The sequence below is a fragment of the Aethalodelphis obliquidens genome, unplaced genomic scaffold, assembly GCF_003676395.1.
Source record: "Aethalodelphis obliquidens isolate GAN/ISIS:26980383/991018 unplaced genomic scaffold, ASM367639v1 scaffold3, whole genome shotgun sequence".
Classification (NCBI taxonomy): Eukaryota; Metazoa; Chordata; class Mammalia; order Artiodactyla; family Delphinidae; genus Aethalodelphis; species Aethalodelphis obliquidens.
In genome coordinates this window covers 14545242-14557664 of record NW_020837947.1, presented here as the reverse complement: position 1 = coordinate 14557664, position 12423 = coordinate 14545242, and the positions used below count along the sequence as shown (strand labels likewise).

Sequence of the window (12423 nt, the reverse complement as noted above, 5' to 3'; positions counted from 1 at the left end):
TGACAGTGTGCAGTTTGATAAATTTCGACGTACATCTACCTCTGTCTAACCATCATCACCATCAAGATGGTGAGCATATCAAACACATCCCCAAATTGCATGCCTCTTTGTAATCTCCCCCTCCTTTCTGTAACTTCGGATCTTCTTTCTGTTACTGTGATCAGTTTGGATTTTCTAGAAATGTATATAAATGGAATATACCACATGTATAATTTTCTCTTGCTTTTTTCACTCAGCATAATTATTTTAAAATTAATCTATGTTGGGACTTCCCTGATGGTCCAGTGGTTAAGACTTCGCCTTCCAGTGTAGGGGGTGCAGGTTTGATCCCTGGTTGGGGAGCTAAGATCGCACATGCCTCCGGGCCAAAAAACCAAAACATAAAACAGAGACGACATTGTAACAAATTCAGTAAAGACTTTAAAAATGGTCTACATGAAAAAAAAAAAAAAACTTAAGAAAAAGTAAATAAAATAAAATTAATCCATGTTCAGTTTGGAAGGTTTTTGTTTTTTTTTAATTTATTAAATTTATTTATTTTTGGCTGCGTCGGGTCTTTGATGCTGCGCGCAGGCTTTCTCTAGTTGCAGGCAAGCAGAGGTTACTCTTTGTTGCGGTGCGCAGGCTTCTCATTGTGGTGGCTTCTCTTTTTTTTTTTTTTTTTTTTGTGGTACGCGGGCCTCTCACTGTTGTGGCTTCTCCCGTTGCGGAGCACAGGCTCCGGACGCGCAGGCTCAGCGGCCATGGCTCACGGGCACAGCCGCTCCGCGGCATGTGGGATCCTCCCGGACCGGGGCACGAACCCGCCTCCCCTGCATCGGCAGGTGGACTCTCAACCACTGCGCCACCAGGGAAGCCCGCGGTGGCTTCTCTTATTGGGGAGCACGGGCTCTAGGCGTGTGGGCTTCAGTAGTTGTGGTACGCAGGCTCAGTAGTTGTGGCTCGCAGGCTCTAGAGTGCAGGATCAGTAGTTGTGGCTCACGGGTTTAGTTGCTCTGTGACATGTGGGATCTTCCCTGTCCAGGGCTCGAACCCATGTCCCGTGCATTGGCAGGCGGATTCTTAACCACTGTGCCACTAGGGAAGCTCCAAGTTTGGAAGTTTTTTAACAAGTTGAACATATACCAACAATATAACCTAGGTATATAAATATATAAATACCTAGGAAATACACCTAGGTATTTATCCAGGAGGAATGAAAGCATGTATCTAAACAAAGACTTGTACATGAATGTTCACACAGCTTTATTTGCAAGTGGACATAGGATTTTCCAGGGTCATTTGTTGAGAAGACTCTCTTTTCTTCATTAAGTTGCCTCCATTGTCAAAGATTAGAATTATATCTGTGTGTGTCTATTTCTGGGCAATTTATTCTGTTCCCATGATTTGTTTGTCTATTCTTTCACCAGTACCGTACTGTCTTTTGATTACTGTAGTTTTATATTAAGTTAGGTAGTATCAGTCCTCTGACTTAGCTGTCCACACAGGTGTTGTGTTTATCAAGCATCTCTCTGTCCTAAGTATGATACAGACCTCAATTGTGTGAGGACTCCAAACAATACAGGTAGGCATTTCACGTAATGGAATTGTGGTGACCTCTCTTCGCTCAGTGAATTGCTATCTTGGGTCGGTGGTGCTTTTCATTTCCTTCATCTCAAGCAGAGATCTTATAAATTCCCTTTGCTTGAAATCAGCATGGCTGATCTCCTACCTCACCAGATTTAGAGCTCTTTGTTTTCTTTTACATACTTTCCCAGAGAACCCAGGAGTTTTAATACTTTTTAAAACAACTATAACTTTTTAATGTAGGGGAATATTTGACTGAAATGTTGTGTGTTAAAACATATTGCATTTATCTTTGTGTCTTTACTTATGGCAGATGTTAATGGATGTGGTTCAAAAAGGGTTCTGTGGGCAAGTCACTTGAGAAAATGCTGTAATGGTTTGTTCCTTAGAGGTTCAGAATGCACATTCAAGAGTCTCTAAATTCTAATTAAATCTGCTTAACTGTCTAGGTCAGAGTTTCGCAAGCTGATTTTGAGCCCAGAACGCTTCTGAGAGAAGCCTGCTAATATATGCTGATATACCTCGTATACTGATATTCTTGGATACCAGTTTGAAAAATGCTGATCTTTGAGATTTGGAGGCCTAAATTGTAGACACCATTCCTCATAAAATGACTTCACCTGTAGTGGCCAAGTCCCTTGGGATTTAAATAAATAATATGAGAGATATTACTTTCTAAGACACTCAACAATTTGAATATTTGAGTAGAAACATTCAATTGAATTGAAATTTAATTTCGCAGGCTAAAAGCAAACTAGGGACTTTAATGGATATCTCCTAGTTTTCATTCTTTCTCATGTCTAGGGGTGAGCCTGTGTTATTCCTCCTAAAACTATATTAAGTAATTTTCACAAATTTTACTGAAAACTACGAGAAACAGGAAAATTAGTGATTTGGAGACAATGACCAGAGACTGTCTATCTGGTATGTACACCCTTCACCAAGTGGCATTTAAGGACCCTCATGTGCTGTGCAGATAATGTTCCAGAAACTTTCCATAAATAGGGAGCAATGCAATTTCAAAAGCAAAATAAGATTAATCTTTGTATTCTGAACATCAGAATTTTTTCCACTTTGATTAAATTAAATTAATAAAATAAACAGCAGCACAACAAAACTGCTCTCAGCCAGTTAGGTATAAACTTGGTTAAATGTGGCTTTCTGGCCAATATTTTTACTTTGGCTGTGGGTTGGGGGATGTTGTCTAGTTGAACAGCACTGTAGACTCACTGTCAGATTTCTAAGTAAAGACCAGCAGGATAAATTGGTAGTATGTGCAGGGTCAGACAGCTGGACCACTGTTTTCATTGGGTGGGGCTGGAAGGAAGGGGGCCACACTGACTCTGGGTGATGGTGATGAGATGCCGCCCCCTTTTCTGGTCCTTCAAATGAACTCACTCATATTTAAAGCAAAGTTACCAGCCAGTAAGGGCGTATTTTTGTTTGTCGGTTTTGTTTTGCTGAATATACGAGTGGAAAAAAGTAGCATGAAATTAAAAATAAACAGAGGTTTTCTTTAAAGATCAGAGGCTTCAGGGCACCAGGATTTTAAGAGGTGGGGCAGCTGCCACACTGACAGGAAGGTCTGTCCTCCTTTTCAGGAGGAAAACTGGCATCAGAAAGAGATCTCTAAAGGCCAGTTTCTTGGAGACAAGGACTTCTCCGTTTTAGAGGTTGCTAGAAGCACCCCTGACCTGGGGTACATGCTCTTCTCAATTTCATGTGGTTTGAGAGAGCTTTTGGCCCGATGTTTTGACAATACCTCTGAAACTTGATAAGTAGTTCATATTCTGTCTCTCTGAAAAGCTTTGCAAGTTAAAAGTTCTCAATTTTCTTTTATAGATTGCCTAAAATCTTTTTTCAAATTCATAGACTAGAAATATATCTTTCTTAATATTTAAGAATTGCCTTAGCCCTGCTTACTGTATATCTTGAGCTAATTAGAAATTAGATGATTACCAAGGGGTGAAGCATTTTACTGTTTAAAATATAAAAATTTTGAAATTTTCTCGACTGCACTGAGGTTTTCTTGAGTCTACAGATTTCATCGGCTACACCCCAAAATTTAACTCTGTGAGAAGGTTCACTAAAGAAAATTTTATTTTTTCTTTTAATTCTGGAAGATTTCAAAATGTAGAGTAGAGAATAGAATAGAGAGTAGAGAATAACAAGTACCCGTCACCTAGCTTCAACTGTAATCAACATTTTGCCAGTCTTATTTTGTCTAACTTCAATTTTTAAATTTTATTTGCCTATTTTAAAACAAATACAAGATATGTCATCTATAGATCCATTATTATATATCTCTAACAGTTGAGGACTTTTTTTTTAATAAATTTATTTTATTTATTTATTTATTTTTGGCTGCGTTGGGTCGTCGTTGCTGCATGCAGGCTTTCTCTAGTTGCGGTGAGCGGGGGCTACTCTTCCTTGTGGTGGGCGTGCTTCTCATTGTGGTGGCTTCTCTTGTTGCAGAGCATGGGCTCTAGGTGCGTGGGCTTCAGTAGTTGTGGCTCGCAGGGTCTAGAGCGCAGGCTCAGTAGTTGTGGTGCACGGACTTAGCTGCTCTGAGGCCTGTGGGATCTTCCCGGACCAGGGCTCGAACCCATGTGCCCTACATTGGCAGGCAGATTCTTAACCACTGCGCCACCAGGGAAGTCCCCAGTTGAGGACTTTATAAAAACCTAACCACGTTATTGTCACTCTTTATAGAATTAACAATAATTTTTTAGAATCTTAAAGAAAATCTTTAAAAAATTATTTTAACAACTGATGTTTTCATACGGTTTTATTTCTGCATCTCAGAGGAGACGTGTCCTTGTGGTAGAGAGGTTTCGTATCAAGACACAGCATCTTAAAGCTAACTTGTTGGAAAGCATGGCTGTGTAGGGGAAGGCATAGAGGGATTAAAGAATTCAATCCAGTTTGCTCACAACAGTTAGGGCTGTTGCCCCTCTAAAATTCTTATAAACACGGACTGCTGATAGAGTCATCAGTTTCTGCCTTTAGCCTCTTATTTTCAGCCTATTTCTAGAAAATTTAAAATACATTGGAAAATGCTTTGTGTGCCTGTGTTTAAATAAAAGGGGGAATGAAATGCTTTCACCATGGTCCTCATGTTTGCCGTTTGGACAGCGTGGCTCTAGAGTGAATACACTGTTTGGAGCTGTGGCTATTGAACATAGTGAGTCTTCAGCCAAAAGGATGGTCAGCTTTTTAGTCGGTGTTGATGGATGGGCTCCCTCACAGCTCCCACGCAGCTCTGAGTGTGGAGGTGTGGATGCGTGGTATGTCATTTACAGCCCCATTCCCACAGCAGCATAAGTTGCTTTTGCTACCTGAGGGTCAAACCAAGCAGGAATCCTAGGCAGAAAAGGCTACCTCTCTCCAGCCATTGTTTTCTCTTCTTGTGACCAAGCAAGGCTACAGCCATTTTACTGTAGGGCTGCCTGAGTCTTGAGCTACAACCCTGTTCAAGTGCCCGTGAGTGGGTGTAGTGAGATGCGGTCCCTGTACACAGATGTCTCATTTTGTTGGATTTCTTATCGTCTCACATCTAATGCTGCCTCCTTCCAAACCCTCCTTGCGGCGGGGGTTGTCGGGGGGAATAAATCAGGAGTTTGGGATTAACATACACACACTACCAACAAGGACCTACTGTATAGCACAGGGAATTCGACCCAATATTCTGTGATAACCTATATGAGAAAAGAATCTGAAAAAGCTGTATGAGAAAAGAATCTGAAAATGGAATCACTTTGCTGTACACCTGAAACTAACACAACATTGTAAATCAGCTATAATCCAATCACATTAAAAAAAAGAAAGAAAGAAAGAAACCTTCTTTAACACAAACATGAGGACAATTTAGTGTGATATAAGGGCTGGAAAAATACTGGAGTCCAAGCTTTGCCTTGATTTGATCAAGTGGACAGACATAAAATGGCTTCTGAGAGCTTTTCCATTTAGAGAGAGAACTTTCCCAAATATTTCATTTGAATCTCAACCAGCCTGAAAATAGAGATGGCATTAGTTTCAATTTATAATTGGGAAAATGAGCTCAGAGATAAGGTTCCATGGCTGACAGGAGCCTGACTGTGCTCTGTCTGCTGTTTCCCCTGTACCTTCTAGGGTTAAGAAAAGAACAAAGAAGAGAAAAAACTCAGGTGGCTCCCCCCCATTTAGACCTTTGTATAAACTGCATTGCTTCTCTTCTCCCACCCAGACCATTAGAAAATTAGAAGAAGTCTAATTAGGAGTCTTCACACGAGATGTTCTATTGGGTGCAGAGCTTGGAGGCAACAGGAAGGAAGTCTTGGAGGTTTCATTTTAGAGGGGAAATGGGCACAGGACAATTCATTCCCATTAGATCGCAGTTGTTGACCAAATGGTAGAACAAAAACTGCTAAAACTTACGTTAGTAGTTGACTCATTAGCCACTTAACATGTGTGGGGTGAAGCTGCAGTTATTCATTACGGTAGGTGAAAATGAATTCTTACCCCAGCTTACAGAAGAAGAGAGGAGGCTGTGAGAAGCTAAATAATGTTCCCAAGGCCAAAGATCAAGTAGATGGCAGATCAGACCCTGCTTTCCCAGCCACCTTCTGTTTGCTGACCTGGAATTACCAAGTTTCAGCCTACGACAATGATAAAACACCAGATGTGAAGTATTTCATCTTGCCCCCGAGCACCCAGCCCTCCGCTCTGCTTCTGAGTCCACCATGTCCTCCACGGTGGAGGAGTGAGTATGGCTTAGTTCGTATGAAAAGCCTCCTGAAATATGATCTCAGTGTCAAGTTCCTGTCTTAAAGCAGTTCTCGTTTCCCATGAAAATCCATGTGACTGGCAATCGGTGAAGCAGAATTTTCTGAACTGTCTCCCAGCCATACTAACAATAAGCAAACTAAGACAGGATAATGTGTGAAGGAAAAGCTTCTCTCCCACCATCCAGTTATAAAAGTAATCAGGTATATTAGACAAGGAACAGAACACAGAAAAGTAGAAAAACAAAGGATATGAAAAATTCACAGTTCCCTCCCCGATGATTATTTGGTATACTGTGATATTAACAATTTGGTAATATTGTTATCACCACTTATTTAGCTATTTGGGGTATGTTCTTATATATATTTGTAATCATATTGTACCTATAACTGTTTAGTTTGCTTTTTTTTTTTTTTTTCCGGTACGCGGGCCTCTCACTGTTGTGGCCTCTCCCGTTGCAGAGCACAGGCTCTGGACGCGCAGGCCCAGCGGCCATGGCTCACAGGCCCAGCCGCTCCGCGGCATGTGGGATCTTCCCGGACCGGGGCACGAACCCGTGTCCCCTGCATCGGCAGGCAGACTCTCAACCACTGCGCCACCAGGGAAGCCCCTAGTTTGCTTTTTAAATTTAATATTACAACATAAAATACATCTCTACACTATCACATGTGCTTTGTTGATACCATTTTTTTAATTAAGTAATTTATTTATTTATTGGCTGCGTTGGGTCTTTGTTGCTGCGCACGGGCTTTCTCTAGTTGCAGAGAGTGGGGGCTACTCTTCGTTGCAGTGCGCAGGCTTCTCACTGCAGTGGCTTCTCTAGTTGCGGAGCACGGGCTCTAGGTGCACGGACTTCAGTAGTTGTGGCATGCAGCCTCAGTAGTTATGACTTGCAGGCTCAGTAGTTGTGGTGCACAGGCTTAGTTGCTCCGCAGCATGTGGGATCTTCCCGGACCAGGGCTTGAACCCGTGGCCCCTGTACTGGCAGGCAGATTCTTAACCACTGTGCCACCAGGGAAGTCCCTGAAGAGTCTTCTTTATAAGTTCTGTCATGGGATTTAAAATCATTTCCAGATTATCTTTTTTATTCTCATCATTTGTGCATGTGTTCTCCTTATATTGACAAGGTTCTGGTTCCTTCCTGGTTACAGCCATGTAATAGTTCTGCTTCTTGGGTTTTGCTGTTATTGTTGGGACCAGTGGCACTGCTCAGAGCCTCATCTGCTGTGTGGACTGCAGGGCTCTGGCCGCTCCCACCCGTGCTGGTCCTGCAGTGAGATGGTGGAGCCGGGAGCATCATTCTGTGAGGAAATGGTTCGCAGGCTCACCTCCTTTTCCCCCAGCATCCTGACACATGTCAGGAGCTCACCCGTTTTGTTCATGGTTTAGCATGTTCATTAAAGAGCTTGATACCCCTACAGCTTACTCTGCAAAGGGGTTCAGAGCAAGTTGTGGGCCGTCCTGTGGAGAAGGAAAGGGGACAGAGACATCGGGTGGCTTTTCTGCCCTTAGCTACCATTTTGATGTTTTCTGTTGTTGTCCTTAGAGGAATGAGAAGACAACAGTGTTACTGGAAGCATTCAAGATTTTTTTTTTTAAAGCTTGTTTAGTTGTAATGTGGTAATGCTTTACGGGAATAAACTCTGGCTGACCCACTCAAGGGAGATAAGCTTGAAAACATTTAGGGTTTTGATTTGCTCAAAGGGGGCGTTTACCGTTTTTGAAGCAGAAATCCAGTGGGAAAATAAGTTTCCCGGTGCTAGCTGTGTTTCAGTGCAAAAAGCATGCCTTTGAAGTCTAGTTCTCATCTCAAAAGACCTAACTGTTCATAAAAGTAAGAACAAGGTGGATGGATAAAGCTATGTGACAGGGCTTCCCTGGTGGCGCAGTGGTTGGGAGTCCGCCTGCTGATGCAGGGGACACGGGTTCGTGCCCTGGTCCGGGAAGATCCCACATGCCGCAGAGCGGCTGGGCCCATGAGCCATGGCCGCTGAGCCTGCGTGTCCGGAGCCTGTGCTCCGCAACGGGAGAGGCCACAACAGTGAGAGGCCCAAGTACCGCAAAAAAAAAAAAAAAAAGAAGTTATGTGAGGAAACTTCAGCATGAACACGTTTGGAAACTTCAATCCTATACCGATTTCTTCCCCTCGCATCTCATCTGGCTCCGGCCCTTCCCACCCGGTGTGTCACTGAGTTGTGTCTGTACGTCTTTCAGGGTCTATCTGGGCTTAACTGAAATCCTTGTCTTCTGTGGGCGTCTGAGTTACAGAAAAAAAGAGAGAAAGACTGAGGACGAGCCAGATGTGTGTTTAGTGACAAAGAAATGCATCCACAGTGTACGAAGCAATCAGATTATAAAAGCATGTATTCTCCTTTTTTTTTTAATTAATTAATTTATTTTTGGCCGCATTGGTTCTTCGTTGCTGCACGCAGGTTTTTTCTAGTTGCGGCGAGCGGGGGCTACTCTTCGTTGCGGTGCACAGGCCTCTCATTGTGGTGGCTTCTCTTGTTGCGGAGCACGGGCTCTAGGCACGCAGGTTTCAGTAGTTGTGGCACAGGGCTCAGTAGTTGTGGCTCGTGGGCTCTAGAGTGCAGGCTTAGTAGCTGTGGTGCACGGGCTCAGTGGCTCTGCAGCCTGTGGGATCTTCCTGCAGGGCTCAAACCCATGTCCCCTGCACTGGCAGGCAGATTCTTAACCACTGTGCCACCAGGGAAGTCCCCATTTTTGTTTTTTAAAAAAAGAAAGCTTGTGTGCATGTAAACACATAGAAAAGACAGAAAGAACTTAAGTGTTAAGGAACTGTGGGTTAGGTTTCTTGCCATTTGACGTGACTTTAACGTGCTGATAACTCTCAGAAGCACCTGAACCCTTAACAATAGTATGAATTATTTAGATGGTTGGGAATGGGAGAAAAGGAAAACAAAAACACCATAGATCGGGTTGGCCAGAAAGTGAATTATCCATGTACAAGAACACGTGAGATTTTGTACAAAGCATCTCTAAGTAAAACACAGAATGGTGGAAGTGTCTGAGTATGGCTGAATGGAATGACGTCCCATTGTTGTGTGGAGGGCTGGTGTGTCACGGGCTTTGAGTGCTCAAGACATCACTCATGGGTCAGAGCTTGGGCACACTTGCTGGACCCAAGCTACACATATAATAAAATAAGCTCAAAACTCAGTTTCAGTAATGTCGCTGTCATAAATTGTCACCAAAGTTAAGTCAGTAAGTGCCTTTCTGAGGTAAAGACAGTTGCCCTGTGGTCACGGGGAATAACTATTCCACAATTTACTTATCACGCTGACTATAAAGGGGGCTGGCAGGTGATCTCAAAGACTCATTTTATTTTATATCATCTAATGTAATACATCATTGTATACGCGTAACAATTCTAAAAGAGTAGATGAAAATTTGTGCCGTGTCCTATAGATCCCTCAAGTTTGAAAATACTCAATTTGACTCCTGCTAAAGATGTCTTGGATTTGACAATTCACGAAGAATTGTGAGAAATAGCTCAAAAGTATAGAAACTCTGTAGAACTCTAGACTCTATAATAAAGTTCAGAGTTCTGGATCCTAAACTAGGAGCACAGCTGACCAACGTTTTTTGACTTGAAATCGAGGTATTAGAATGGCTGTCTTTCATTCCCCTGCTTAGGTTGCCATGCCATGCTATCTGTGTTAAATTTTTTAGGTTTAAGGTTCATTGGTTGACCATGTAGCCCACAAGAATATGCATTTCCTGCTTTCCCCCACTAGCTCTTCATCACATTATTAATGAAATCTCAGTCTAACTCGTGCGTAAGACTAGTGCAATTTAGTTAAAATACTCCTAAACGTTGACATTTTTGCTGATGAGCATTGTGGGGACCCCTGCCCCATCTCCTGTGCTTTCGTCTTTAGGTTTCATTTAAAACTCCCATCTTTCATATTTTGGTAAGAGAAGACTTTAAGTGGAAGTGTAATCTGAGCGTCCTTTCTAATACCCTGACTCACCATGGACATTTTGAAGCCGGCTCTCCCGTCTGTAGTGAGAGTATTAGAGTACAGTGACGGTATTTCAGAAGGCAGCTTTTGCAGTTGCAGGGCATCTTTGCTGGGAGCAGGGAACAGCCAGGTGAAATCCGTTTCAGCACCGTTCGAACCTTCTGGATTGATCATCTTGAATTGGATCTACTCCCTTCAAGGCTCTGATGGAAGCCTATGGTTTGGCCAGCATGTTCCATTGGCCTGTAAACGGCATGGAATGATGCCAAACAGAGTGTCCAGCTTTGAGATTACTTTGGCATGATCGGGTCTGGGTACTATGGGATACTATTTAAGGCATTTTGTCATTGTGCGTAGTAACAGGTCCTCCAACACTTTGTTGTGTTGCGGAAAAATCTCTGGGGGCTTCCCTGGTGGTCCAGTGGTTAAGACTCTGCATTCCCAATGGAGGGTGCCCAGGTTCCATCCCTGGTCAGGGAACTAGATCCCGTATGCCTCAGCTAAAGATCCCGTATGCCTCAGCTAAAGATCCCGCATGCCGCAAATAAGACCCAGTGCAGCCAAATAAATAAATACTGAAAGAAAGAAAGAAAGGAAGAAAGGAACCATCTGTGTATTAAAAAAAAGAGAAGAAAAAGAAAAATCTCTGGAAGTAGTTGGTGGTGAGCCCTGGCCTTCAGGCCATGGCTGAGCTGTGGGACCCGAGGCCGGCCAGCCTTCCCCTCTGTAATCACTTTGAGTCTCAGTGTCTTCATCTGTAAAATGGAAACAGTAGCACCTCGCTAAGTTGGTTTTAAGGAAAATGAGAAATGTATGTGGACCATAAAGCATTGTTGAAATCCTTAGGTTCCTAGCGGTTATTATACGATTTTTTTTTTTTTTTTTTTTTTGCGGTACGCGGGCCTCTCACTGTTGTGGCCTCTCCCGTTGCGGAGCACAGGCTCCGCACGCGCAGGCTCAGCGGCCATGGCTCACGGGTCCAGCCGCTCTGAGGCATGTGGGATCTTCCCAGACCGGGGCACGAACCCATGTCCCCTGCATCGGCAGGCGGACTCTCAACCACTGCGCCACCAGGGAAGCCCTATTGTACGATTTTTATTTGGTTTAAAACTTTTAACCTATATTCTCAGAATTTAAAAAATTAGGGCATGTCTTAGGAATTCCTTGGCAGTCCAGTGGTTAGGACTCACGCTTTCACTGCTGTGGGCCCGGGGTTCAATCCCTGGTTGGGGAACTAAGATTCTGCAAGCCCTGGGGCGGAAAAAAAAAAAAAACTGGGCATGTCTATATGTCTACTGTTTTTGCATCTGATGACGTCAATTGCACGGGCTACCCTATGGGGACGATTGTAAACCACCGTTTTAGTAATATTTTTAAGGAAAATACAATGAGTCATGAACACACATGTTAGGCGTCTCTTCTTTGTTCACTGGGCTCTGGATCCACTGGCCTTTGAACCATGGGGCCTTCTCACTTGCCTCCCCTTTACCTTTTGCTCACATACCCCTTGCTGGCATCTTAGATCTTAGCTTTACCTTTACTTCCTCCGAGAAGCCTTCACGACACCCTGGCCTAGGTCATGACCCTCTGTTTGTCGTCATTTGCTGTATGTATTCCTTCTTCGTGACAGTTTCCATAGCTGCAATTCAGTAATTATTTATTTAAATGTCTGCCCTCTTCCCCGAGAAGGACACATTGTCGCTTAGATATATATTCCAGCCAAATATGCATATCTTGTGTCTAATCACAAGGAAACATTATTTTAAAGTAAAAAATATTTTTCAGAGGGCTGTCTGCCTTCCATAGTAGTTTGTAAGCTCAAAGTGTCTGGGACCACACCTGACTTAGTCGTTGTGAAATCTCAAACAGGCCTGGAATGATGGGTGTTGTGTGTCAGGCCTATGTCTGGTTTTTCAGAAGAGTGAACGAATGCATGAATGGTGTGTACCTTTATCCAGATACAGAGTCCTATCTGCTTGTTCATAGCTCCTTGTATCTTTTGTAAGATAGCTGGATCATTCACACACACACACACACACACACACACAAAGACTTAACTCTTCACTGTTACTAGCCCTCCAGTTCTCTGTATTTCTCCTCTAAATGA

The 12423-nt window shown here is 43.1% G+C and overlaps 1 protein-coding gene across 1 annotated transcript in view; it reads left to right on the top strand.

Moving 5' to 3' along the window:
- The window catches only part of AKAP12 (A-kinase anchoring protein 12), a 102194-nt gene that overhangs the window by 44342 nt on the left and 45429 nt on the right, over positions 1-12423 (top strand). The gene's annotated exons all lie outside the window — the stretch shown is intronic.